Here is a 27,984-nt window from a genome sequence, read left to right as displayed (position 1 = left end):
TTCACAAGATCGCTTTAGTTTTATCAACTTCACCAAAATAGATTTCCACCGAAGTGTCTGATGCTGCAGGTACTTAAAGCATGTTATTAAGGTCACACTGATGGGCTAACCTGGTGTGTAAATAACTAAGCAGAACAACTTGTGCAACCCAGTCCAGATTAGCAGCAGGTACAGTATGAGCTCAAGAACAATTTTTTTTTTTTTTTTCGAGATAAAGGATTACATTTTCCTTTTGAAGCAGTATGCATGAACATTCTGGACATCTCTGGTCCCAGACACTATTATCCATCTGTTTATAATGCGGATCCAACGCAGTGGCCACTTGGAGAAAGTCCCTGATCTCATCATTCTGCAAAGCATATATTCTTAAAATGTTTGCTCAAGCCACAGGACTCAAGATATTTCTATTCCAAATAATTTCTTTCCATCGACTTGCCTCAGTCACTTACCTGGTAGCTTACGTTTTCCCAAACCTGTTCTTTTAGGTTGGATACAAACACTGTGTCTTCCTGTTTCGCAGTCAGATGTGCCTCGAACTTTTCAAGAATGGGTAGTATCTGCACGCATGTGGATCTTTTTTTCTGAAGACACACATAGGGTGGACATATTGAGAAATTTCATGACATCAATGAAGTCTTCTGCTCTCCAAAAATCCTACTCATTTAGCAAAGAAAGCCAGTGTGAAAAAGAATACAGAATTTAACATGAGTTTGAATTTAACTATGGTGAAGGATACTTCCTGAAGTCCACGATCATCTCTACAGTCTTGAGCGTGTTCAGCTCCAGGTTGTGTCGGCCGCAGCAAAGCTCCAGCCGCTCCACTTCCTGTCGATACGCAGACTCCTCCCCATCTTTGATGAGGCAGATGACTGTGGTTTCGTCTGCAAGCTTCAGGAGTGCGTTGAGGTGCAGTCGTTCGTGTTCGTGTAGAGAGAGAAAAAAGCAGCCGAGAGAAGACACATCCTTGGGGCGCCGCGGTGCTGTTGGTGCGTGTGGATGAGGTGGTGTCCCCCAGCCTCAACTGCTGTGTCCTGCCCTTCAGGAAGCTGTAAATCCATTTGCAGGTGGCAGGCGAAACGCTGAGCTTAAAAATCTTGGAGAAGAGGAGTGATGATGGTGTTGAGCGCAGAGCCGAAGTACACAAACAGGACCCTTGCGTAGGTCCCCGCGCCGTTGAGGTGTTCAAAGGTGAATTGCAGTCCCATGTTGACTGCCTCATCCACAAACCTGTTTGTTTGGTAAGCAAAAGGGAGTCTAGCAGGGGTCCTGTGATGCTTTTGAGGTGGTCCAGCACGATGCGTTCAAATGACTTCATGACCACAGATGTCAGGGCGACAGGTCTGTAGTCATTCAGACCCGATATTGCAGGTTTCTTGGGGACTGGGATGATGGTGGAGCTTTTAAAACAGGATGGAACTTCACACAGTTCCAGAGATCTATTGAAGATCTGTGTGAAGACTGGAGCGAGCTGGCGTCTCACATCCTGTACATGAATGGTCAACGCAGAAGTCAGAGGTGCCATAGTGGTCGGTGGTATGGCTGGGTGGATGGGGGGTGTGAAAGTGTTCTATGAAAATCTGCAGTAGAAAGTGTCCAAGTAGTCAGATAGTCCTCCTTTGTTCTTTGCTTGGGGGGATGGTCGCTTGTAGTTGGTTAGCGATTTTAATCCACGCCAGACTGACTAATACTGCCTTCTCACCGAATGCGCGTCGGGCGTCACACGCAGCGTGACTTCATGTAAAGTCAATGCAAACCCGCGAGTCGGTGCGAAATGGCACCAGGCGACAGGAAAGAAGTGTGTGACGCGATGTGAATCGGGCAGTTAAGCGCAACACCTGACATTGACCCGTTCCCGCCAGATGATCACATATAGAGTCAATGTAATTGTGCGATGTTGCACCCGGTGATGCGTTGAAGGTGAACGTGAAAATATTGCCTTGCCTCCATTCCGCTCGAGTTAACAGGAAGTGGACCTGTGCTGCAGTCGCGTTGCACAGCTGCACATTCATCCCCCACAGTTGATCGCAACTCACTGATTGTCTGACTCATGACTTCTCCCCACATCTGCCTGGTTGTGGAGAAACAGCGGGTGGGATTGATTCATTGTCATATTTGTAATTCATGCAGTTTATTTTACTTCATGTTTTTCTTGATTTATTGATTAACTACTGTAGAATACAGTCAACACAACTAAATGTGTTCCAAAACATTTTCCCAAGGCCGGGCCGATTTTGGCGCAGGCTAAATTGCACGTGGAGGCGGGGTACACCCTGAACTGGTTGCCAGCCAATCGCAGGGCACATACAAACAAACAACCATTCGCACTCACAGTCACACCTACGGGCAATTTAGAGGGATTGAACCCCGGTCCTCAGAAGGCTGACGCTCTAACCAGTCGGCCACCGTGCCGTCCTAGTTAAAATCGAATAAAATATATTATTATAATCATCATCATATATATACATTATAATTTTTTAGTGTACATCAAATAAAAGTGTCCCCTAATTATAAAATCATTTGTTGAATGATATTAATATTAGTTACAATGACTCCATTAAAGCCTGTGGGACTCCTGAGGCAGATGATGGGTACTGGCAACACTATATAAAGTGACGATGGGGTGCTGCTGACCTCGACTTGGGACGTGAGTTGGTGGGTAGAATACTTCGAAGAGCTCTTCAATTCCACCGACACGACTTCCCATGAGGAAGCAGAGTCTGGGTTCCAAGGTGGTTAAAAAGCTCCTCGTTAGCAAGGCCCCGGGAGTGGATGAGATTCGCCCGGAGTTCCTAAAGGCTCTGGATGTTGTGGGGCTGTTTTTAAGAAGGGGGACTGGAGGGTGTGTTCCAACTACAGGGGATCACACTCCCCAGCCTCCCTGGTATGGTCTATTCAGGGGTGCTGGAGAGAAGGGTCCATCGGGAAGTCGAATCTCAGATTCAGGAGGAGCAATGTGGTTTTCGTCCTGGCTGTGGAACAATGGACCAGCTCTACACCCTCGGCAGGGTCCTCGAGGGTGCATGGGTGTTCGCCCAAGCAGTCTACATGTGTTTTGTGGACTTGGAGAAGGCATTCGACCGTGTCCCTCGGGGAGTCCTGTGGGGGGGATGGGGGTGTGCTTCGGGCCCCTGATATGGGCTGTTCGGTCCCTGTATGTATGACCGGAGTCAGAGTTTGATCCGCATATCCGGCAGTAAGTCGGACTCGTTTCCGGTGATGGTTGGACTCCGCCAAGGCTACCCTTTGTCACCGATTCTGTTCATAACTTTTATGGACAGTATTTCTAGGTGCAGCCGTGGCGTAGAGGGGGTCCGGTTTGGTGGCCTCAGTATTGAATATCTCCTTTTTGCAGATGATGTGGTTCTGTTGGCTTCATCAAGCCGTGATCTCCAACTCTCACTCGAGCAGTTCGCAGCTGAATGTGAAGTGGCTGGGATGAGCATCAGCACCTCCAAATCTGAGACCTTGGTCCTCAGTCGGAAAAGGGTGGCGTGCCCTCTCCAGGTCGGGGATGAGATCCTATCCCAAGTGGAGGAGTTCAAGTATCTTGGGGTGTTGTTCACGAGTGAGGGAAGAATGGAACGCGAGATCGACAGGCGGATCGGTGCAGCGTCTGAAGTGATGCAAACTTTATATCGGTCCGTTTTGGTAAAGAAGGAACTAAGCCAAAAGGCGAAGCTCTCAATTTAATTTCTATATTCCTACTCTCACCTATGGTCACGAGCTGTGGGTCGTGGCCGAAAGAACAAGATCCCGGATCCAAGCGGCCAAAATGAGTTTCCTCAGCAGGGTGTCCGGGTTCTCCCTTAGAGGTAGAGTGAGAAGTTCGGTCATCCGGGAGGATCTCAAAGTAGAGCCGCTGCTCCTCCACATTGCGAGGAGCCAGATGAGGTGGCTGGGGCATCTGATTCGGATGCCTCCCAGACGCCTCCCTAGTGAGGTGTTCTGGGCACGTCCCACCAGGAGGAGACCTCGGGGACGACCCAGGACACGCTGCAGAGACTATGTCTTTCGGCTGGCCTGGGAACGCCTCGGGTTCCCCCCGGAAGAGCTGGATGAAGTGGCCGGGGAGAGGGAAAGTCTGGGCGTCCCTGCTAAAGCTACTGCCCCCGCAACCCGACCTCGGATGAGCGGTGGAAAATGGATGGATGGATAGTTTTTCAGACCACAGTTAAAATTTATCTTTGATGACTGTATGCCTGTATCAGCTAAGAATTTCCGTAAGGCCCGTGTGTTCCTTTTTCAACCTAGAGTGGACAAGTCTTGTAATTTGTGTAATCTGTAGTTTGTAATGTATACCGCATGTGGAAAGCCACGATATCATACCATGTTGACCTAATGACAAATGTGCACAATTTCGTCTTCTTATGTCAACCCAAATAGGTGAATGTTCCATAATGAGTTCAAAATTATAGACATCAAATGTTTGTAGAACATTGAGATCTGCAGTGAAAGCAGGGAGGAGGTGGAGGAACAGTTCGAAAGATGGAGGCATGCACTGGAAAGCAGAGAAATGAAGATTGGTCGAAGTAAGACAGAATATATGTGCATGATTGAGAGGGGTGGTGGGGGAAGAGTGAGGCTACATGGAGAAGAGATAGCAAGGGTGGAGGACTTTAAATACTTGGGGTCAACCGTCCGGAGCAATGGTGAGTGTGGTAAGGAAGTGAAGAAACGGGTCCAAGCAGGTTGGAATGGGTGGAGGAAGGTGTCAGGTGTGTTGTGTGACAGAAGAGTCTCTGCTAGGATGAAGGGCAAAGTTTATGAAACAGTGGTGAGGCCGGCCATGATGCACGGATTAGAGACAGTGGCACTGAAGAGACAACAGGAAGCAGAAATGAAGATGTTGAGGTTCGCTCTCGGAGTGACCGGGTTGGATCAAATTAGAAATGAGCTCATCAGAGGGACAGCCGAGGTTCGATGTTTTGGGGACAAAGTTCGAGAGAGCAGACTTGGATGGTTCGGACACGTCCAGAGGAGAGAGAGTCAGTATATTGGTAGAAGGATGACGAGGATGGAGCTGCCAGGCAAGAGAGCGAGAGGAAGACCCAAGAGAAGGTTGATGGATGTCGTGAGGGACGACATGATGGCAGTTGGTGTTCGAGAGGAGGATGCAGGAGATAGGCTCTCAGGGAAAAGGATGACGCGCTGTGGCGACCCCTAAAGCGACAAGCCCAAAGGAAAAGAAGAAGAAGAAATGTTTGTAGAACAATCATCATGTATCACTGTAATAATGCTAATATCAGCGCTGTGTTTGCAGCCTTTGGAAATTCAGATTTTGTGGCAATCAATTATCTGTCAAATGTGATGTGACTTGTGCCGCTAAGCACAAAAATAAAACAATCCATTGCCTTTGTACCCCAGAGCACAAAACGAGACAAAAACAAAAAGAAACCAACAAAACAAAATGAAGAGAAGAAAACGTCAGACATCACCCCCCACCCCACTTTTGATAAAGTGACACATCATCCCACCCATGCTCACGGAATTTGGCCCAATGGGGATCGACTCCAATATTGGACAAATATCATCAAGCGCATCCGCGCGATGAGGATGCTGGCAGTGTTGGCGGGTGGGCAGTTTAGGTTCAATTGAATCGCTGGATAGTTACGAATTAACCCTATATTTGATGGTAGCCCAAAGGGTGGGATTTGACTTGGGACTTGGGAAATGTCAAGGAAGCGGAAAAAAACATTGCGCATGATGTTCAATTTGTCATAAAGACGCAATGCAAAGCACGTATGTGTGTTGTGAAAAATATGTGTTCTTTGACAGTTAAACAAAAAACCTTTAAAAAAATGAGTTGTGCACCAACAGATAAGCAAAAGGCTTACATTGTTGTCATCGCGCTGAAGTTTGCTTCGCCAGAGAAATATGCCCATAAGTCACAGCCCCGCATAAACACACAGACAACACAACATTCATAAAAACACACACAGCTGCGCATAAGTCATGACTGCAGGTTGCAACATATAACAATCCTTTTAAAAAATTGTATATCATAATAATAATAATAATAATAATATATAGACTTCTCTCCATAGTCTTCTCTCATATGCGACATAATAGGTTACGTGTACACTGGTAATTCGGCCGTACTCTCTTTTTTGCTCTTCCCATTTTCCATTTTCCAATACCCGTTAGAAGCGCTTGTCTTTTTTCTTCGAAATTGTTGGGACCTAAACCCTTATCTCCGAACCCCAACCGGGAGAGCTTGAACTCGACTCTTTAACATTATAGGGTTCCTAGACTTTGACTCGTACATAAGGACTCGGACCCTACCAATGGAATGTGGGGAAAGCAATGACTAATACCTATTATTACAAAGCCAAGATTGTTTCAAAGACAGTACACCATATGAAATGTTCTGATTTTCGAGGAATTAAAATTTTCTTTTCCGTAATGTTTTGTTTGGAGAACAACAGGTCCTGAGGTGATAGCCGACATCCAGAGCCCCGGCAACCCCCCCGTCCTCAATTCTGTGGGTGGAGGCAGAACCCGTGCGTTGCTCCTGAATGACCAATCACTCCTGGGGTCCCCTGAATCGGCGATCAATCCTAGGATCCCACTTCTGACACCAACTGAATAAGTGAGGAAGCAATCTTGTCTTTGTGGGTTTTTATTACCAAAAAACAGCTAGTAGTCACAACATGGCCGGGAACAACCAGGACGCACAAAACGGCCGGATAACGGCCAGCAGTCACAACATGGAACAATAAAGCATGTGAAGGTTGTATAAAACTAATAGAAGTAATATTTGGTATATATAAAACATAAACATTTATTTTATTTCTACGAATATCTACTATTGTAACAATGTACTGATAAACCAGTCTCTTTATGGGGAAACTGGTACAACTATTGACATCAAGACATGCCAGAATGGCAATTGCCAGTGGCTGTGTCCTCTTGTGCTTCACTTTTGCCTGACGAGGACAGTTACGGATTATATGAATGTAATATTATCCAAGGAACAAAATCACAACAGTGATGGCAATATAGGATGGATTAATATTACAGATGACTGGTTGAATAACAAACATGTTGCTGTTACAATGAGTCTGGATCTGATTTGCTCCCCACAGAATGGCACATTCATGTCTTGTGCCTGACAGCTGATAGTACTGTGGATAGTATGCACTGGGCCCAACCCAATCCGAACACTGCAGAGTAATAAAAACCCGCAGCATGCATTCCCATCTGACCTATTGCAGAGGACAGGTGCCTAATAAAAGAGATATACAGTAAGTAGCCTGTCCTCAAAACACTGTGGAAACAACTGGAGACGATATTCCTATTTTATGGTATATGCAGCAAAATGAAATCTGCTTTTGAATTGCACTGAGGGCCAGACAAAACAAAATCTTCTGGATGAGCTTTTATTGCATCCGCAGTTCCATGATAGAAGACAGGGTTGTTACATCTCGGATTTACACATGTAAATCATTTGGAATTGGCATACCCAGGGATTACTTCAAATCACCAAATAAAACAAGCATACCAGTCATTATTCAAATCATTTTGACAAAACATGCTTCAATTCTTGAGCAAATCATCTTGTGAAGTGAATTAATAGGGACAATCTCACATCTTTATGTTATCATGTATTTTACAACATATTGTAAAGTAAAGCATCAATTTATGTACAAACCCAATTCCAATGAAGTTGTGACGTTGTGTTAAACATAAATAAAAACAGAATATAATGATTTGTAAATCATCCATCCATCCATCCATCCATTTTCTGAGCCGCTTCTCCTCACTAGGGTCGCGGGAGTGCTGGAGCCTATCCCAGCTATCATCTGGCAGGAGGCGGGGTACACCCTGAACTGGTCGCCAGCCAATCGATTTGCAAATCATGTTCAACCTATATTTCATTGAATACACTACAAAGACAAGATATTTAATGTTCAAACTGATAAACTTGATTGTTTTTAGCAAATAATCATTAACTTTGAATTTTATGGCTGCAACACGTTCCAAACACGCTGGGACAGGTTCATGTTTACCACTGTGTTACATCACTTTTTCTTTTAACAACATTCAATAAACGTTTGGGAACTGAGGACACTCATTGTTGAAGCTTTGTCGGTGGAATTCTTGCTTGATGTACTGTTCAACAGTCCGGGGTCTCCATTGTCATATTTTACGCTTCATAATGCGCCACACATTTTCAATGGGAGACAGGTCTGGACTGCAGGCAGGCCAGTCTACTAGGAAGCCACGCTGTTGTAACACATGCAGAATGTAGTTTGGCATTGTCTTGCTGAAATAAGCAGGGGCGTCCATGAAAAAGACATTGCTTGGATGGCAGCATATGTTTCTCCAAAACCTGTATGTGCCTTTCAGCATTAATGGTGCCTTCACAGATGTGTAAGTTACCCATGCTATTGGAACTAACACAGCCCCATACCATCACAGATGCTGGCTTTTGAACTTTGCATCCATAACAGTCCGGATGGTTCTTTTCCTCTTTGGCCCGGAGGACATGACGTTCACAATTTCCCCAAAAAATGTCAAATGTGGACTCGTTGGACCACATAACACTTTTCCACTTTGCATCAGTCCATCTTAGATGAGCTCCGGCCCAGAGAAGCCGGCGGCGTTTCTGGGTGTTGTTGATAAATAGTAGAGTTTCAAGTTGCACTTACGGATGTAGCGCCGAACTGTATTTACTGATATTGGTTTGCTGACGTGTTCCTGAGCCCATGTGGTGATATCCTTTACACATTGATGTCGGTTTTTGATGCAGTGCCGCCTGAGGGATCGAAGGTCACGGGTATTCAATGTTGGTTTTCGGCCTTGCCGCTTAAATGCAGTGATTTCTCCATATTCTCTGAACCTTTTGATGATATTATGGACCGTAGATGATGAAATCCCTAAATTCCTTGCAATTGTACGTTGAGGAACATTGCCCTTAAACTGTTTGACTATTTTCTCACGCACTTGTTCACAAAGAGGTGAACCTCGCCCCATCTTTGCTTGTGAATGACTGAGCAATTCAGGGAAGCTCCTTTTCTACCCAATCATGGCACCCACCTGTTTCAGATTAGCCTGTTCACCTGTGGGATGTTCCAAACAGGTGTTTGATGAGCATTCTTCAACTTTCTCAGTCTTTTTTGCCACCCTGTCCCAGCTTTTTTGGAACATGTTGCAGCAAGAAAATTCTAAGTTAATGATTATTTGCTAAAAACATTAACGTTTATCAGTTTGAACATTCAATATCTTGTCTTTGTCGTGTATTCCATTAAATATAGGTCAGAATACAATGATTTGCAAATCATTGCATTCTGTTTTTATTTATGTTTAACACAACGTCCCAACTTCATTGGAATTGGGGTTGGAGTTGTCAAAGGACTAGCCACTTGTCAAGGGACTGAAGATGGAATTTAGCCACGTCCCATAATCTTGTCGATTTACATGCTTTACATTTGATCAATATATTCTCTTTTTCAAAAAGATTAACTTCAATATGTTCTAAGGTACTGGGACTCCATCTGACTGAAAAGTAACCTCTGTCTGTAAATGTGTGAAATCCTGGGTTTGTGTAATAGGTATGTACATTCAATAGTTCGGTCCTGGTACTTTTCAAAGGCGAAAAGGCATCACAAGTTTTTACTTTTCAAAAACGAGGAGATAGCTCCTCCAGCCATAACTGTGATGTGCTGCTAAGGTCATTGCCGACTTGGGTTTGAGTTGAAACATATTAGCCATATTTTCACTATCTAACATGCCGACCGGATGTTAACATGCCACCTTACACTGAACGCGGAACTGTGCGTGCATGGAGTCCACTTCCTCTGAGGGGGGATTGAGTACCTACACCTAACAGGGAAGATGGGGACAACAACACCTGAACACAATGGTTCCACTCTTTTGTTTCCCGTTCACATTTATTACAAAGAATTAGATATATGTCCACATACCTTTATATTTCATATGAAAATAAATTCTGAACACAAAATGTGCTCCAATCTCCAAAATAAATATGACCACCTATTTTTGAGCGTGTCACAGTAATGTTCCCTACCCTTGATGCATGTAAAGAAGAAATCTAAGAGTGGAATGCCAACCACTGGGCCACTTCCAGCTATTTTATTTCCCACAGAAAGCAGCATGAAAATGGCATTGCCATTACTGAGGCCACAACACTTCTATCAGAACAAAGAATGCTTGGAAAAGCCTGTTCAATAAATCTGAGAGCATTACAAGGTTTGACATTCAGTTGGCAGTTTTTGACTGAGAGTGCTGTGAAACACTGAATGAAGCAGTTTGCAAAAAGAGCGTCAGCTATCTCTGCTCAGCTCTACTGTTAGGAATCACAACCTGCCTTTCAGACATAAGGCTATTAAAATACTTGGATGTCAGCAGTGACAGACTGCATCGTAGCCTGTACGGTGCGACACAACAATACACTGTGTGTAATTGTGTTCAGTATAGATTTTCTTTGTGTTGCCATGCAATCTATGCTGTGTGTTTCGTTTGGTCACTGATATTTGCTGTCAAAATGTATGTTGTAACAGAAATTATATTTATTTTTTTCCATGCTATAGCATGTGTTTTTATAATATCCACGTTGACCAAAAGGCCAGTGATCTTCTCAGTGGGTGCATGGCCTTATTGTGGAATGGAATTTTCATTAGTCGATGTTCACCAGCACAGGTCTCTCATTTGTGTCCCCTCCTAGCCAATTATTTGCCCATTAGTCTTCATTTGGGGTTTTATAGTTTGGACCTGCTTGGTTCAATCAGCTCCTGCTCTCATTTCTACGCATTGCTTTTATCGATAGAATCAAAAAAGACAGGCCTGGCTTCCCTCCAGCCAGTAACTTCTCCATTACTCCCTGATAAAAAAGTACACAGGTACTTCCAATAAAAACAATCTACAATGGCAATGCTAAAAAAATCGTAAACATGTCGACTGATTCATTCGATTAATTAAATTGACCAGTCACTGATGGTGGAGTGGTAAATTCACCTGACTTGGAGCAGGCAGCGTTGGGTCAATACCAACTCATTGACTGTATGAATCCATCCATCCATCCATTTTCTTCCGCTTATTAGAGGTCGGGTCACGGGGGCAGTAGCTTTAGCAGGGAACCCCAGACTTCCCTCTCCCCAGCCACTTCCTCCAGCTCTTCTGAGGGAATCCCGAGACGTTCCCAGGCAAGCCGAGAAACGTAGTCTCTCCAGCATATCCTGGGTCGCCCCCGAGGTCTCCTCCCGCTGGGACGTGCCCGGAACACCTCACTAGGGAGGCGTCCTGGAAGCATCCTAAACAGATGCCCGACCTAACTCATCTGGCTCCTCTCAATGCGGAGGAGCAGCGGCTCTACTCTGAGCCCCTCCCGGCTGACCGAGCTTCTCACCCTATCTCTAAGGGAGACCCCGGACACACTGCGGAGGAAACTCATTTCGGCCGCTTGGATCCGGGATCTTGTTCTTTCGGCCACGGCCCACAGCTCGTGACCATAGGTGAGAGTAGGAATATAGAAATTAAATTGAGAGCTTCGCCTTTCGGCTTAGTTCCTTCGACCCACAGCTCGTGACCACAGGTGAGGGTAGGAACGTAGATCGACTGGTAGCTTTCGGCTGAGCTCCTTCTTCACCAAAACGGACCAACACAAATTCCGTATCACTGCAGACGCTGCACCAATCCGCCTGTTGATCTCCCGTTCAATTCTTCCTTCACTCGTGAACAAGACCCCAAGATACTTGAACTCCTCCACTTGAGGCAGGATCTCATTCCCGACCAGGAGAGGGCACACCACCCCTTTCCAACTGAAGACCATGGTCTCAGATTTGGTGGTGCTGATTTTCAACCCAACCGTTTCACACTCGGCTGCGAACCGCTCCAGTGAGAGAGATCACGGCTTGATGAAGCCAACAGAACCAAAAGCAAAAAGCAGAGATGCAATACTTAGGCCTCCAAACCGGAGCCGCCCTACACCTTAGCTGCGCCTAGAAATTCTATCCATAAAAGTTATGAACAGAATCGGTAACAAAATGCAGCCTTGGCGAAGTCCAACCCTCACCGGAAAGGAATCCGACTTACTACCGGCAATGCAGACCAAACTCTGACAATGGTCACACAGGGAGCGAGCAGCCCGTATCAGGGGGTTTGGTACCCCATACTCCCGAAGTAACCCCCACAGGACTCCCCGAGGGACATGGTTGAAGGCCTTCTCCAAGTCCACAAAACACAGGTGGACTGGTTGCGCGAACTCCCATACACCCTCAAGGACCCTGCTGAGGGTGGAGAGCTAGTGCACTGTTCCACGCCCAGGACGAAAACCACACTGCTCCTCCTGAATCTGAGATACGTCTTCCCGACGGACCCTCCTCTCCAGCACCCCTGAATAGACCTTACAACGGAGGCTGAGGTGTGTGATCCCCCTGTTGTTGGAACACCTCCCTCCGGTCTGCCTTCCTAAAAAGGGGGGCCACCAGTCTGCCAATCCAGAGGCACTGTCCCTGATGTACATGCGATGTTGCAGAGGCGTGTCAACCAGGACAGCCCCACGACATCCAGAGCCTTTAGCAACTCCGGGCAAATCTCATCCACCCCCGGGGCCTTGCCACCGAGGAGCTTTTTAACTACCTCAACCCCAGAGATAGGAGAGCCTGCCTCCAAGATTCCAGACCCTGCTTCCTTATGGGAAGGCGTGTCAGTGGACTTGAGGAGGTCTTCAAAGTATTCTCCCCATCAACTCACAATGTCCCGAGTCGAGGTCAGCAGCACCCCATCGCCACTATATATAGTGTTGATGGTACACTGCTTCCCCCTCCTGAGACGCTGGATGGTGGATTTCCTCGAAGCCGTCGGGAAGTCTTTCTCTATGACCTCACCAAACTCCTCCCACGCCTGGGTTTTTGCCTCAGTGACCAGAAAAGCTGCGTTCCGCTTGGCCAGCCGGTACCCATCAGCTGCCTCAGGGAGTCCCGCGGGCTAAAATGCCCGATAGGACCCCTTCTTCAGCTTGACGGCATCCCTCACGGCGGATGTCCATCAAAAGGTTCAGGGGTTGCCACCACAACAAGGCACCAATTACCTTACGGCCACAGCTCTGGTCGACCGCCTCAGCAATGGAGGCGGTCCTACATACCCCTTGTTCCTACATACCATCTCCGCCGCCGGCTTCTTGATCGATTTTGTTATTGATTTCCTCCAATGGAGCTGTAGATAAGGTATACTGTATGATGATATGAGATACAGTACATTTTCAAAAGAAAACCTTGATTGGCAGATTATATTCTCAATGACACAGCATCCATGTTGAAACGACAAACTGTTCTTCAAATGCAATTTTTCCGAATGTTTCCCTGTTCTCTACAAATATTGAATTTCGAAGAGAAAATGTCCATATTGTCACTGCAGCATTATCATTTCAGCCTAACACTCCTCATTACGGCTTTATTTGGATGAGAGGAGCAATCATTTGTGTTTGAACTCTTGTTTTCTTGGCCTGCGGAAGAGTTGCTCTGGGGGGACTCAACCAGCCATTCACGATAAATGGGATGTGGCACGGCAATCTGTGGAAAGAGGCTCGGGTCATAAAATGTGCCCTCATACATAAATGACATAGTTAATGCACAGCTAATCTTCCAGACAGACATAGTATCACCCGCCGGAATTATGTATATGCAGTGCATCTGCAAGACTGACGTCGGCATTGAGTTTTATGGACATTTGCAAGTGACATTCTGCAAATCCCTTTTGTCAACTATACGAAATGTAATTGCATGAAAACTTTGCTGAGTTTTGATGTGTCTTGCTGCTTTCAATTTTGTCTTCAGAAATTTAAAACTGGGTTGAAGTCAGGTGACTGACTTTGACAATGCCATTGAAGAATATTTCTTTGCCTTGAAAAGATCTTGTGTCTCTTTTCACAGACAGACAAATAAAGTGGAATTAAGTGAATTAAAAAAAAAGAATCCACACAAGTCAGGAAGAGGGGTTTGCGGTGAAGTGCAGTTGCATGTGTGTGTGAAGAAGGGAGGGGGGGGGGCAGAAATGACAGAGGAGCGTCTGTAATTGATTTTTAAGACAATATTAGATGTGTAATGTAGATATAACATGTACAATTGAGCTGAATGGTAGTTAGCATTTTTTCACCAATACTAACTGTTTAGCAAAGGATAATTTTGTTGTCTCAAATTCTGTACAGTTTATGCCATACACCAGAAGTGTGGAGTAATGCGCTACATTTACTCAAGTAACATTTTCAATAAACTGTACTTGTCAGAGTACTTTAAATGCACCGTACCTTTTACTTTTACTTGAGTATTTATGTGAAGAAAGATCGATACTTTTACTCGGTTACAATGATCGAAATGATCTTCAATAGATCTCTGGAACTGTGTGAAATACCATCCTGTTTCAAATGCTCCACCATCATTCCAGTCCCCAAGAAACCTGCAATCTCGGGTCTAAATGACTACAGGCCTGTCGCCTTGACATCTGTGGTCATGAAGTCCTTTGAACGTCTCATGCCGGACCACCTCAAGACCACCTGCCACCTCAAGACCACCTGCCATCTGCCATTTACAGCTTCCTGACAGGCAGGACACAGCAGGTGAAGCTGGGGGAGGCCACCTCATCCACACGCAGCATCAGCACTGGCACGCCCTAAGATTGTGTCCTCGCTACGCTGCTCTTCTCTCTCTTCACGAACGACTGCACCTCAACGCACCCGGCTGTCAAACTCCTGAAGTTTGCAGATAACACCACTGTCATCGGCCTCATCAAGGACGGTGACGAGTCTGCATATCGACAGGAAATGGAGCGGCTGAAGCTGTGATGCGGCCGACACAACCTGGAGCTGAACACGCTCAAGACTGTAGAGATGATCGTGGACTTCAGGAGGCATCCTTCGCCACAGCTGCCCCTCACGTTGTCCAGCTGCCTTGTGTCAACCGTCGAGACCTTCAAGTTCCTGGGAATTACAGCCTCTCAGGACCTGAAGTGGGCGACCAACATCAACTCTGTCCTCAAAAAGGCCCAGCAGAGGATGTACTTCCTGTGGCTTCTGAGAAAGCACGGCCTGCCACAGGAGCTGCTGAGGCAGTTCTACACAGCGGTCATTGAATCAGTCCTGTGTTCTTCCATCACAGTCTGGTTTGGTGCTGCTACAAAAAAGGACAAACTACAACTGCAACGGACAATCAAAACTGCTGAAAGCATTGTCGGTACACCCCTACCCACCCTTGAGGACTTGCACGCTGCCAGAACTAAGACAAGAGCGTGCAAAATCCTCTCGGACCCTCCACATCCCGGTCACCAGCTCTTCCGGCTCCTTCCCTCAGGTCGGCGCTACCGATCAATGCAAACTAGAACTAGCAGACATTCCAACAGCTTCTTCCCTCTTGCAATCAACTTCTTAAACACCGAACCCACAATTCCATTGCAACATGCTGGCAATTATTTTTCTTTTTGTCTTGAGTTCGTTGTCACATTTCTGTCGTGCCAATTATATATTACTCGTGCACTTACTGTAGTAGTCTCGCTACGCTGCACTATTTGCATATCTGTTGTTGACCAATACTGGCCACTCATGCCAGAGTCGCATCTGCTCCATTTGCACACTGACTGAGGAGTATCTGCAACATTTGCACAATCAACATTGTCCCAGATTATCGTACTATTCGCTTGAAGTTTCGCCGGCCTTTGCACAATGGTCATTGCACCGGACTATTGCAATAAATTGTCATTCGAACTGCTCTAAGTGCTAGAGGACTCTGCATCTTTTTGCACAATTGTCACAAAAAAAAAAAAGTACAGGCATTACCAGATAACTAGCAACTCTTTATTGCTCACTGACTGTTTTTCTCAATGTCTTTATGTCTCCAAAGTGTTCTCTGTCAATTGACTGTCTGTTGTCCGACTAGATCGGCTCCAACTACCGGAGACAAATTCCTTGTTTGTTTTTTGGACATACTTGGCAAATAAAGATGATTCTGATTCTGATCCTGATGCTGTTTGCTACTTTTATTTATCCATTCTTGCGTGTGAGTCTATTTTTGGACTCCATCTTCGACTTCCGCATCGGGCACCCATTGCACCATTTCAACGTGATCACACGTCATTTGACTCCAATTCACCAATCAGATGACATGGCAGTCACATGACCGCGCACATAGCCTTCGCGGGCCCATTTTTACTCATTTTGGGGGGAAAAATAGAGTGTGTTTACTTTACAGACGCCAAAAACAGTTTTGTCATGAAGCTCTGAAATTGTGACGACCCAAACTTAGATATAATTTGAGAAAACACCTTGCGGTAAGATGTTTATATTGTTGTTTTGGCAGTGGATATGGCAACATTAGCCCCATCCAATGATGTTGCATACGCACAATCACTAAGTCTGGTCAGCAAACAGCTTCTTCATGAATTCATTTAAGTGAATAAAGTCAATAATGTTTGTGTAGGGCCCAAGGCATTTTTGGGCAGTTAAAAATTTAAATGGTGGCAGGTGTGTCGACTCCCATCCATCCATCCATCCATCCATTTTCTTCCGCTTATCCAAGGTCGGGTTGCGGGGGCAGTAGCTTTAGTGGGGATGCCCAGACTTCCCTCTCCCCAGCCACTTCATCCAGCTCTTCCGAGGGGATCCCGAGGCGTTCCCAGGCCAGCCAAGGGATGTAGTCTCTCCAGCGTGTCCTGGGTCATCCCCTGGGTTTCCTCCCGGTGGGACGTGCCCGAAACTACCTCGAGGACTCTGCCGAGGGTGTAGAGCTGGTCCACTGTTGCACGGCCAGGACGAAAACCCCGGCCAGCACCCCTGAATAGACCTTACCAGGGAGGCTGAGGAGTGTGATCCCCCTGTAGTTGGAAAACACCCTCCTGTCCCCCTTCTTAAGAAGGGGGACCACCACCCCAGTCTGCCAATCCAGAGGCACTGTCCCCGATGTCCACGCGATGTTGCACAGGCGTGTTAACCAGGACAGTACCACAAAATCCAGACCCTTGAGGAGCTCCGGGTGGCCCTGCCACCGAGGAGCTTTTTAACCACCTCGGTGACCTCAAACCCAGAGATAGGAGAGCCCGCCTCAGAGAACCCAGACTCTGCTCCCTCATGGGAAAGCGTGTCGGTGGAATGAAGGAGGTCTTCGAAGTATTCTCCCCACCGGCTCACAACGTCCCGAGTCGAGGTCAGCAGCGCCCCATCCCCACTATACACAGTGTTGGTGGTGCACTGCTTCTCCCTCCTGAGACGCCGGATGGTGGACCAGAATTTCCTCGAAAGCGTCCGGAAGTCTTTCTCCATGGCCTCACCGAACTCCTTTTTTTTTTTGCCTCAGCGACCACCAAAGCCGCATTCCGCTTGGCCAGCCTCAGGAGTCCCACAGGGCAAAAAGGCCCGATAGGACTCCTTCTTCAGCTCGACGGCATCCCTCACCATTGGTGTTCACCAACGGGTTCGGGGATTGCCGCCACGACAGGCACCGACCACCTTACAGCCACAGCACCGGTCGGCCAATCCAGAGGCACTTGGAACATGGAGGCGCGCGACATGGTCCACTCGGAATCGATGTCCCCCGCCTCCTCCGAAACAAGAGCAAAGTTCTGTCGGAGGTGGGAGTTGAAACTCCTTCTGACAGGGGATTCCGCCAGACGGTCCGAGCAGACCCGCACAATCCGTTTGGGCCTGCCACGTCGGACCGGCATCTTCCCCCACCGTCGGAGCCAACTCACCACCAGGGGAGGTTGTCAACATGAGCCCCAAAACATGCAGATGAGAATGTGTTCTCAATGGCCTTCCCTGGATAAATAAAGGTTCAATAAAAACCAAAAAAATAAACCGCCGCTGCCAGTAGGCGTGTCTTCCCATATATCTATAGATGTCGAATATTTTCAATTTCCTATTTGGTTCAAGAATACCATTTGGAATTACCAGTTTCAACAGATGATATTCAAATAGTTGTCATCTGTTGACTTATTAAATTACAGCCACTTCGCACAACCATAACAATTGTTTAAAAGGCGGAAACTTAATACTGTATGTTTCTTGAGTGCATTTGCTCTACCAGTGTTGTGCGACATGTACTAGATAAAAGCTCGGCATTTCGTTTTCCATATTTGATTTACTTTGTTTCCGAGTGTCAGCTAATAACATGCATGGTTGTTTACCTCAAGAGTCGCACTGTTTTGCATCCTGCACCTTTTCCCTCTCAGTGTCCATATTTGATGGCCTCAAATGAAGATAAAAAAACCAAGCATCTAATTGAGGGGGTCTCTTTAGAGGTTGGCTCTGATTTTTCCAGGCTTTTTTTTTTTTACTGTGGTTTATAAGCGGATGGTTTGAGGAGGTTGGGAATTGTAAAGCGGCAGAATGAACAAACGTCTCCCAATGATGAATGTTCCTCCCAGCCTTGCCCCAGAGGTGTCGCATTGCCCATGCACCTCGAATCCTACGCCAGCACGCTATAAAGCTTCATTTCTTAAACTTGTCGCTTTTTCTGTATTTTTGGAAATGTGTCTCTTCTTCGGGGATCAACTATCTCTTTGAAGGTTGAATTTGTTCACGTTCACCAAGCAGCCTTCAAATTTGGGAGCTTTAGTAACTGATGCAGTGGACATGAAGGACATTACAGATCCATATTTTGACTGTGTACTGAAAGGGTTTAAATGGAACTTTCCGTTGACTGGGACGTGGCAAGCATACGGATGGCCAGGTGAAAGTGAGCGGACAAGCTTTTACACGGAAATAACGACTGGACGACTTCAGCGCTTGCAAACAATTCAGACTGCTTTCTACTGACCAAAATCCGGATAGATTTGATGAAGTGGCAAATTCTCGTTAGTATTATTTACAAACTGGGGCAAAATTTTCATGGTATAGTAGCTGTAATTTAAAAACCTATATAGTCACCCTTTTAATGTCTATTTCCAAATGTATATTTGACTTTCCCCCCTTCTTCCAAATCTATTTTCATTATTCCTATTTACACTGAAAGAGATGTAGAACAACAGCGACCCCTGCTGCGGTTTCTGGGGACGGGGCAAACCCACAAACCGTGTCCGGGGGAAATGACAGCGTTGCATGGTAATGGCTCGCAGGCATATGGTAAAGGGCTCACATGAAATATTTACACTCTTGGTTAATATTTGATAGCGTCATTTTGTATTTAATTGGAATTCATATTTGATATAAATCCATAACTAAGTGGGACATACTGTTCTCAAATTGCCAAAGCCCCCCAACACACACACAACCTTCCATATGACTAGGAAAATACTGTAAATTTCCCCATTGTGGGACTAATAAATTGGATTATATCTCATCTTAAATATGACATACACAGTACATTATGCATTCGTGGAGCTCATTATAGTTGGAACACACACAGCCATACAAGAAGTAGCCATCCGCTTTACCGTAAACCGATGCCGCTCAGGATCGTGTTCTCCTGCGAGGGATTAGGGTCAGAACCGTAATTGGCCTCGGTCACAATCGACACTTTCCGCAATCAGAAATTCATCTTTGATCATCTACAGCTTCATTCGTTTTCCTGCATAAAGTTAATGGAAAAACAAAAGGACTTTGTATATTGAATTAATCGCAGATAATAACTGCCGCTACGATATAATCATTGGCGCTGGGGATTGGAATCCAACACTCAGAGACGGTTTGAATTCCTACTTGGGTTAAACGTGGCTGTCAATATATCGATCGTCCAAATGATTGCGCTCATCCTTTATGGCACAATATTTCGGAGAATTGCGCAGTCTCGAGCAAATTTGCTTTGTTCTGGCACACTTTGGCAATGAAACGGATTTTCTTTTCATATGCTGTGTAGCTCACATCTCGCCCGATCGGCTAATGGTATTTCTTGCACTGTATTCTGTTTTAATTGTATTTGTGTTTCATTTTTTTCCCTCTTTGTTTTACATTTGATAAGCTGTTTTTTTTCTTTGTTTTTAAATGCTTTTGATCATGTAAAGCCCATGGAGTTACCTTGTGTATGAAATGCGCTATATGAATACATTTGCTTTGCTTAATCATCCGCTTAGCACCCCCCAACCCACACGCACACGCACACACACACACACACACACACACGACCCACCCCCGGACACTCCCTTGGCAATAAAGATGTCAAATAGAATGCATATGAGCACTGTGATAATATGCAAAGTGATTGGATATGTTTTATCAAGCCAAGCATGTGCAAACTACACAATTTTATGAGCACATTTATGTACAGCGGAACCTCGATAGAATGGATTTGCAGGGGCCGGGGGTCTTCTGATAAAGTGGAGGCACTTTTTTCTTTTTTTTTGAATGCCATATGCACCCATGTTACTGTACCGTACAAAATGATTGTTTTGTATGTTTGTTTATTTTTCCGTGGCCGAAAACACCCAGTACACTACAAAGTTACTCTAAATTAATATATTTGAAAAAAAGCAAGAACACGTTTGAAAGGTTCACGTTGTACACCGACTGTCATGGCGACAGTACTCATCGTATGCGAGTACGTATGTGTAACCGATGTTCTAATTACGTCAACACCGAAAGAACAATTTCAGCGGTTCACGTTGTCATTTTTAAATCACAACTGTTGAACAAGAATCCATTCTGATGTTATTTGGCAGCAATGCTTCACTTTCCCAGTAAAGTTAGTGTAGTAAGCGCAGTAATTCACTCCCGAATCCCGCACTGCAGTACAAACTCTTATTTTGTTTTTTTTAAATCCTAGTAGCTAGCTATAAATAGATAGATCATTCCTTCATTCACCAAGGAAATGAACAGTTCCAGTCATGTCCACACGGTAAATAACAAAGCCGACTACTAATATTCAAGATATGAAGCTTGGTAAATGTATCATATACACAATTCCTATACAGTGTATACTGTATACAGTAACAATTCCAGTGTGGTCTGAAGGTCCAGAATAAGGTGGATGTCGATCAGTGTGCACAGTGTACACCACAAAGCGGAGTGAATGTGATGTTAAGAGTTTCCCTCCTTATTGGTCTTCTGGGGCAACCTGTGAGAAACGAGCCACCGCCGACTGTTTCCCGTTACGGAAGGCAGATGTGAAAGTAGACGAGGTGTTTGTCTCGCTGACACGGCGGGCGATTTAACTACTGGAACAACAGGACATTTTCACAGCACGACTTCGCCAACAGCAGGAAAACTTGAAAAAGCTTTGTCGCAACAACAACCAAAACCCTTTGGCTGGAGACACAGCAGGGAAAAGAAAGTTGACTTTCTATGTGTCTGTGGAAGAGTCACAAATCTGAAAATCCACTTCAGAAGTGTGAATTTAGCATCAGTGGAAGTTAAACACATTTTGAAAAAGGCCATCCCACAGCATGTGTCTCATGAATGATTATGATGCATCTAATCTGACCTCGGAAGCGGTATTATACAGTGCACTTATTGCATTTCCAATTGGGTGGCCTGTTACACAACACATGGCGGTTGGTCATCTGTTAGAAAGTTAAGAAATGTTTTGAAATGGTATATTTTGTCGAGTTTGTATGACACAATACTTATATGTATTGATGTTTTATAATCTCACACTTGCCAAATACACTGAATACAAAAAATATACAAAAACCAATACTGAAACTAACAAAGACTAAACTAAAACGAAGCACATTTGAAAAATCAAAACTACCAAACTTGCTCTAAAAACGAAGTAAAAGTGTTAGCGGTCCACTACAACCGTTCATCCGGCTGTAAAAGTTGAAAGTTTGTAATTTGACGAGAATAAAGATTGGTCAGAAGCATAAGTGTGGACAAACCAACAGCATCGGGAAGATGTCAAACTTCAAATTGTAGACTAGCGGCAGAGCACATAATAGCTAATAAATGACAGTATGTAATAAACTGTCAAATCAAACATTTAGCCCAAAGGTAGAGCAGGCAGCACATAACACGTGTTCTTAACCAGAATGTTTTGTCTGCCCATGAGCAGTCACGTGGTTTACCCAAGGGGAGAATTCTGAAGAGGATTTACTGTGCTTAAGCTTTTGCCATCCAAAATGAGTGAGGAGTCTCTGAGACTTTGAGACTCTACGCTCTTTGTCAGGGCGTTTTATTTTGTCGTGGACTCGGCAAGACGAGATAGGATCCAAATGCAAGAAGCCGCTGTTTCGTAACAGGCGGGATTCAGCCCAAAGGTCGGCAATCGGACAAGGCGGCGAAAATCTAATCAAAACAAACGGGGTCAACTCGTATGTGAAGAGAGAGGGGGCTAAGCGAAAGAGTGCTGGAGAACGATGACGGAATTCCACAGGGATGAAACAAACAAGGTCATGGGGGGTGAGAAGACACAGGTGTGGGAAAGCACAATCAGGAGCAGGCGAGACACAAACCGAACAGAACTTGACGCACGGGTCATTTCCATATACGGTCATTTGATCACGAAGGGTGAGAACACGCATTTTTTTGATGCTCTTAGAAGGGCACACCTCAAGTCCTCTTTTGATGATTTCAAATATTTGCCAGTCCTTATTGACAGAGCAAATGCTTGTGGCCCCCTGACATACATTTGTTTTTTCTAACGCTAAAGTGGAGAAATGATCCGAGCTACTCATCAAACCCATGACACTCTTTCTACAATCATAATAACGGGAAAGACATGCAATAGCTCTGACTTTCACAAATTCATGTGTGAATGCAAAATGGCTGCCTCATCCGGGCACTTCAGCTCCCAAATCCCTCTGGTGTATTGCAACAGCATATTGTAATGAGGATCGTTTGTAAAATAACCCAAAACAACAGGCCTATTAAGCAACAGGAGAAATATCCGAGACAGTTTAACGGCCACCGATTTAAGATATCGCAATAACAACACCTTGAAACGCCGCCCGCTTCTCTGGGCCCAAACTCATCTAAGATGGACTGATGCAAAGTGGAAAAGTGTTCTGTGGTCCGACGAGTCCACATTTCAAATAGTTTTGGGGAATTTGCGGACGTCGTGTCCTCCGGGCCAAAGAGGAAAAGAACCATCCGGACGATTATGGACGCAAAGTTCAAAAGCCAGCATCTGTGATGGTATGAGGCTGTGTTAGTGCCAATGGCATGGGTAACTTACACATCTGAAGGCACCATTAATGCTGACAGGTAGATACAGGTTTTGGAGAAGCATATGCTGCCATCCAAGCAACATCTTTTTCATGGACGCCCCTGCTTATTTCAGTAAGACAATGCCAAACCACATTCTGCACATGTTACAACAGCGTGGCTCCGTAGTAAAAGAGTGCGGGTACTAGACTGGCCTGCCTGCAGTCCAGACCAGTCTTAACCTAGAGGGGGTTTTTGAGAGGGTCGATTTGGTGCCAATGTTTTTTTTTTTTTTTTTTTACTGTTAAGTTTGAGAAAGTTAATGGCAAGCCAGGATCAGCTTTTTTTCCTCAACATTCTGTGAACAAAACTGGGTCGTAGGATGGAGGTAGGATGGGTGGACAGGTAGACCTGTGTGTCATCCGCGTAACAGTGTAAATGAATCAATCTATTGGCCAGGTATGTTACAAGACACCCAAGGAGTTTTTCTCCAGTAGTTTGAGCCACTGCAGTATAACAACAAATGGCCACTATGATGTAATATACATTGTGGAGAGTCATTGAGCAATGAAAGTGTACCACTAGTTTGGTGATACTAATATAATGGCAATTGTGCAAATGATGAAGTCCTGAAGCAATGAAGAGCACTTCAAAGTTACTCATAGTGCAATGATCTGGTACAGTGATAATTGTGCAAATCGTGGCGAGAGTTCGCAAACACGAGTGGCCAGTATTAATCAACAACAGAATGCAAATTGTGCAGCACGATAAAATAGTGAGTGTACGAATAATGTAGAAGTGTGCAAAATTGGCAGCATGTTGCAGTGAATTTGTAAGTTAACTATTTAAGAAGTTAATGAGAAGAGGTAAGAAGCTGCTGGCTTTAGTTTGCATTGTTCGATAGCGCCTACCTGAGGGAAGGAGCTGGAATAGGTGATGACCAGGATGTGGAGGGTCCAAGAGAATTTTTTTCGTGCCCTTGTTTTAGTCCTGGCAACGTGCAAGCCCTCAAGAGTGGATAGGTAGGTACCGAGAATTTTTTGGGGCAGACTTGACTGTCCGTTGCAGTCTGATTTTTCTTTCTTTGTGGCAGCACCAAACCCTAACCCTAACCCTAACCTGTCTCAACAGCTCATTTGGCAGGCTGTGCTTCCTCAGAAGCTGTAGGAAGTACATTCTCTGTTGGTTTTTTTTTTTAGCATGGAGTCGATGTTGGTCTCCCATTTCAGGTCATGAGAGACTGGAATTCCCAGGAACTTGAGGGTCTCAACGGTTGTCACAGGGCAGTTGGACAGCATGAGGGGCAGCTGTGGTGAAGGATGCTTCCTGTCCAAACACAGACTCGTCACCTTTTCCTCTGAGGTCGATGACTGTGGTATTGTCTGCAAACTTAAGGAGTTTGACAACCGGGTGCGTTGAGGTGCAGTAGTTCGTGTTGAGAGAGAAGAGCAACGGAGAGAGGACACATCCTTGCTGGGCCCCGATGCTGATGGTGTATGTGGATGAGGTGGTGTCCCCCAGCCTCACCTGCTGTGTCCTGCCTGTCAGGAAGCTGTAAATCCACTGGCAGATGGCAAGCGAGACATTGAGCTGGAGAAGCTTGGACGAGAGGAGTTCAGGGAAGAGGGTGTTGAACTCAGAGCTGAAGTCCATGAACAGCATCCTTGCTGCCGAGGTGTTCCAGGACGAAGTAGTGGAGTCCCATGTTGACTGTGTCATCCACAGACCTGTTTAATTGATAGGAAAACTGCAGGGGGCCCAACAGAAGTCCTGCGACGCTCTTGAGGTGGTCCAGCACCAGGCATTCAAAGGACTTCATGACCACAGATGTCAGGGTGACAGGTCTATAGTCATTCCGTCCTGAAATTGCAGGGTTCTTGGGGACTGGGATGATGGTGGAGCATTTGAGGCAGGATGGGACTTTATACAGTGCCAAAGATCTAGTGAAGATTTTGTGTGAAAACCGGATTGCGATGGTCCGCGCAGACTGTCAAGCAGGAGGGGGACACACCGAATGAATGTTATATTTTTGAAACATATGGCCAAGAGGGATGATGTAGATTAAGAAACTAATTGGACCGAGGACAGAGCAGATGAATCAAATGTGTGCTGTCAGCAAGCTACGAGCTGAACCAGTTCAAGGTATAACTATGCAATCTTCAAAACGCTAGCAAGTTTAGAATGTATCTTCACTTCACTGCTCCCTACCCCCGAGTCTCTGGCCAAAGCCTCGTCTCTCGTTGGCGTCCAAACCACGTCCTGGTTTGTGTAAGACATTCTGTGGTCATCAGCAGCCGCAACACTGCCAATCTATCCTGTTCACTGGTAAGTCAAGAACCAGATGTTATCATACTGAATGTAAGTGGCAAACTAACTTGCAGCATTATATTTAGAAAGTAATCAGTATGTACGTTACATTTGCTTGATTATTCGTCACTTATTTAGCAACAACGAGCTTTGATAAAAGCTATAAACATCAATAGGGTCCTATTTCCCATTTTCGAAGAGGCACTGTCGGGTCCATTTATATCCTTTGTTGTTCAGAGTTCCCACGAGGAGAGCACGGCTATTGCTGACCCTGGCCGAGTACATCTCTGGGTAGCAGACGAGGGAGGAGGCCATGCACTGTGTGATGACACGATTCGCACACATGCACGCACACACAAACACGATTTTAGTAACTGTAAATCACGGGTGACAGCAAATTGTGTCAACTTCCATGATTCTTGCTAAAATGTATATCAAAACATCCAGGTTATCATATGTAGGGAAAATGTTGAGCTGTCACTCGAGCAATTCTTTGTCACCAAACCCATTTTTACATTCACAGCTGAACAAAATGTTATAATTGACTTCTGCTTTCAAAATGAGTTATCAGTCAATTTGTTGTATTCTTCTTCAAACGTCTTCTCCAAGCCCCGAATGTCCATGCGATCTTGCAAAGGCGCGTCAGGCTGGACGGCTCCACGACATATCTCATATACCCCGCGGCCCTGCTACCGAGGAGCTCTTTAATCACCGCTGTGACCTCGAGCCCAGAGATAGGAGAGTAGGATAAGGATAAGTGTTCGGCCCACCGACTCACGAAGTCCCGAGTTGACGTCAGCAGCAGTCCGTCTCCGCTGTACACAGTGTTGATGGTGCACCGCTTCCCCCTCCTGAGACGCCAGATGATGTGGAAAATCAGCATTGTAAATCATTCATATGATGCTTTATGCTTCATGAGAAATCATCTTCTAACTGAATAGTGAAACATGCTGGCCTCTCGCAGGCTATTATTGGGAAGTCAAAAACACCTCCTTATTTGGTGACAGTCCTGCCGGCTTAGGTGACATTGTAGAAGGTCAAGGAACAACTGCAAAAGCTGAAAGTAGCCGACGAAAAGGATTTTACGACTGCCAACTGGAAGCTGTCCACTGACATCCGCCAGCAGGGCTTTAGTCAGAATGAACCAATGGCGCCCCCAGGAGGGAAAAGAATGCCAGAACTACCTCATGACTTCAGACACCATTAAAACCTAGTACCGAGTTATATTAGAAAATTTCATAGACCATTAAAAACTAAAACACATATATTTCATACAAATACACATTGCATGACCGAGTTATTTTAAGATATAATGAGCTAATAAGGGATGCTGTATAAACCAACAGTTCAGGTAACACACGATACCTAGCCTTGCCGTCACCCAAGTAAAAACCATGCCATCTTGGGAAATCTTGAGTCTAGCCAACCAGGACAAAGATGTGGACTCAGAAAATGGTGGGTGAGTCCCAGAAGAGTGTATTTAAGGAGAGGTTTCCATTGTACTCACTCAGGTCTTTGTCATCTTGGCAAATTGCTCAGTTTGTTCAAAGGTTTGAATAAACAGCTCCAGCTTTTGTCATTTGGCCATTCAAGTCTGAGACTCATTTTGTGCTTCCTGAAAACTTTCAGAGTTTAAATCCAAATTTAGCCCACATCTGCCTGCCATCTGTTTGAGAGAACTGTCCAGGGCGCTGAAGTGAGCAGAGGCCAAGACTACGGCCCACCAAGGGGTACCTCCCGATACAGAGGCGAAAAGTCCAGACACTTTTATTGGCGAGCCAAGCTTCGGAGAGTGATCAGGACTGGCGGAGGTCCCAACCGGGAGGTGATCAGCGTGTACTCAGACCCCAAACTCATGCCACGAAATTCTCAAGGTAAGCAGACCTTTTCCTTCTGCATAGTTTTATGGTGTCTTAGTGCTCGTGAGATCTCGCCCGGATTGGGGTTTTCTGCCAAAATCGGCCTAACCTCTAAAACAGCCGAGATTTAGGAAAATTGACAAGAATTCTAAAATGTTTAGCAAACATAAGGGACTGAGCAGAGCTGATCCCAACTGCATGTTTGTAACACGTAAAATCGATTGCTTAACTTAAGTGTGAATGACTGAAAATTGCTCTTTATGTAACCTATTATTTTTAAAGTGACGAAAGGAAGATCTCTTTATTTGCCTATGTGGCTGAAGGAAGTCCACCGATGGTGTTTTGTTCTTAGACTGCTTAGACTGAAGTGACTGAAGGAAGAGCACTACAGGTCGAGTTGAGCTTTTGCGCGCATAAAATTCCTGTCAAGAGTGACAGGCGCTAACAGTTCTGTGTAAAGCGTCGGGCGAGGCGCTAAAAATAGCTCTGTATAGGCGTCGGGCGAGGTGCTAACAGCTGTGTATAAAGTGTATGTAAAATTGCATTGCAGTATTTGTTTGTGCTTGTATGGTAGTATGCATGTTTCAGCAAAGTAAAATTTTAAATAAGCTGCTATACTGTTGTATTACAACCCCAATTCCAATGAATTTGGGATGTTGTGTTAAACAAATAAAAACACAATACAATGATTTGCGAATTAATGTTCAACCTAAATTTAATTGAATACACTACAAAGAAAAGATATTTAATGTTAAACTGATGAACTTTATTCTTTTTAGCGAATAATCATTAACTTAG

At 45.2% G+C, this 27,984-nt stretch overlaps 1 long non-coding RNA gene across 1 annotated transcript; it reads right to left on the bottom strand.

The window, feature by feature from the left end:
• Positions 1 to 226: 226 nt before the first annotated feature.
• LOC133479481 (uncharacterized) lies at positions 227 to 26,238 on the bottom strand. The gene is made up of 3 exons (XR_009788963.1): positions 26,098 to 26,238; positions 450 to 581; positions 227 to 349 (listed from the first exon to the last, which is right to left on the bottom strand). It is a non-coding gene; the product is annotated as an uncharacterized LOC133479481 (long non-coding RNA).
• Positions 26,239 to 27,984: the final 1,746 nt, after the last annotated feature.

The sequence above is a fragment of the Phyllopteryx taeniolatus genome, chromosome 6 (assembly GCF_024500385.1).
Source record: "Phyllopteryx taeniolatus isolate TA_2022b chromosome 6, UOR_Ptae_1.2, whole genome shotgun sequence".
NCBI classification, from domain to species: Eukaryota; Metazoa; Chordata; class Actinopteri; order Syngnathiformes; family Syngnathidae; genus Phyllopteryx; species Phyllopteryx taeniolatus.
Note: the sequence above shows the minus strand (reverse complement) of the source record. Positions and strands in the feature narration are given on the sequence as shown.